The sequence below is a fragment of the Triticum dicoccoides genome, chromosome 1B, assembly GCF_002162155.2.
Source record: "Triticum dicoccoides isolate Atlit2015 ecotype Zavitan chromosome 1B, WEW_v2.0, whole genome shotgun sequence".
Lineage (NCBI taxonomy): Eukaryota > Viridiplantae > Streptophyta > Magnoliopsida > Poales > Poaceae > Triticum > Triticum dicoccoides.
In genome coordinates this window covers 588,810,263-588,812,423 of record NC_041381.1, presented here as the reverse complement: position 1 = coordinate 588,812,423, position 2,161 = coordinate 588,810,263, and positions in this window count along the sequence as shown.

Here is a 2,161-nt window from a genome sequence, read left to right as displayed (position 1 = left end):
GAGTTCGGGTGTCGTCGCCCATGCGCTCCAGGTGTGCGCACGCCCGTCTGCCCCCGCGACACGTCGCTTGCCGCCCGCTCTCATGCAGCCCGCTCTCGGGGAGCGCACCGAGGAGGAAGGGGAGGTGTGGGGGCAAACCAGGAGAGCCATTTTGCAGAGGACCTCGGAGGCTCGGATGCGGTCGGATGAAACCGGCGGCGGTGTCCACTCTCCGATTTCTCTGCCACGTTATTAATTCTTACAAGCACACCGTAAAATGCATTAGTGGTCACTTATCTCGTCGAAGGTGCTCTGATCACTCTAGTGAGAAAAATGTGATTTACGGTCACCGGAGGGTCATCTACGATCAATATATGCGTCCATGTGTATTTGGTGGACGTGGCACGGTGTTAACATGTCAAATCATCGTTTTTATGTCTTGTTTTAGGTTAACTAGTAGAGTGCCCGTGCGTTGCCACGGGCTTTTGAATATATTGCTGGAATTATATAAACATAATACATGTTAAATTTCACGTGAAGAGAATAGATAGCACAGGTAAAATCAGCTAATAATTAAAGTCAACTTCACTTGCAATGTAAATTGATAACAAAAAAAGGCAATCTGATGACTTATGCATATAGAGAGATTATCTAACTAAAACCAATTAAAAATTAAGATCCATTTGATGCGCTTAAGAAATTCTTGCACCATATTAAGAATATTGACTTTAGCTCCATTCGCATGAAATTTGAACAAGTATAACTAAAAAACCCTTCCTCAACTTATACCCAACCTGCACAAGCAATATATGTAATTAGCACGAAGAATTCACGTCGGGGGTCTTAAAATGTGTAATGGAGAATACTCATTGGGCAAAGTGGATGAACTAATTCTTCACCGTTCCATCAAAGCATAAAATAATATAAATAGTCACACACATCCCTACAATTTTTGAAATTAATATTATTTTGAATGTTAAGATAATGCAATATATAAATTTATTGTTCGTCTATGCTCATTGAAATACCAAGCAGAAATTAGCATGTCCACATTTTGGTAGTTGACAGGTTAGTCTGCTAGGGTGAAAGTTTGACATGGGCCAGGTGATAGTTGTTGGTGCGCTAGGTTCCTCAAAAATAAATTAGCATGTCCACATTTTGGTAGTTCTATTATTCATGAATGCAATCTTTGATTAACCCCTTTTTAGAAATCACGTAAGAGGGATTTCCACCACATACCCAAACACTTGTTTTTCATTTTCAATGCTCAAACGTGAAAACAGTGGAGCACGTGTCCGGTTCTACCGTCAGAGTAAGTGTCAAGTATAATCCTTAGGCAGGAATTTACTAAAGCTAGTGCTTAACCTAACATTAATAGCTTGATAGAGATTTGCCTCAAAACCTCCATGGCCAATGAACTGCATAGTCCAAAAGAACAACTTTGCTACCAATCCCGCCTAGGAGAAAAAACAATAATTTATGATCAATCAATTTATGTTATGTGATCTTTTTTGTTTGTTATTCCCTCTATTTCTAAAAATAATCCTTTTTCGATATTTCAATACGGACTACATACGGATGGATATAGACAAATTTTAGAGTGTAGATTCACTTATTTTACTCCATATATACTCTATATTGAAATCTCTAAGAAGGCATATATTTAGGAACAGAAGGAGTACAAAGCATCTTCAACATAACAAACTAAAGGCTTATATTTAGAAACGGAGGGAGTACAATTGACAATCAACACACAAACTATGCTCCATCCTACATCCTAAAAGCAAATGAATGAAAAATTTCAGGGAGTTAGAGCAACTGCAACACACCGACCCATTTCATTTGTTTGTGTCCGTGCAGACGAAAAAGTTGGCCCAATGCAGTCATCGCCTCCGCTCCCCCGCGCACGCAGGAACAACAGATGCATGAGCAGCATCTGCAGTCACCGCTGTCGCGCAAGTAGGAACAACAGCAGCCAGTCACCGCAGCAACAGTTGCAGTCGCCGCCGCCGTGCTCGCCCACCGCGACGGCCGTCACGCAGTTCTGCCGCTGCGCTCTGGCTCCATGGATCCCAAACTGGACCTCGCAAGCGCCGTGACAGGCAGCGCCCGCCCGTGACAAGGAGTCCCTCGCGAGCTCCACGACGGACAGTGCCAGGCCACAACATCCCTTTGCGGGCGT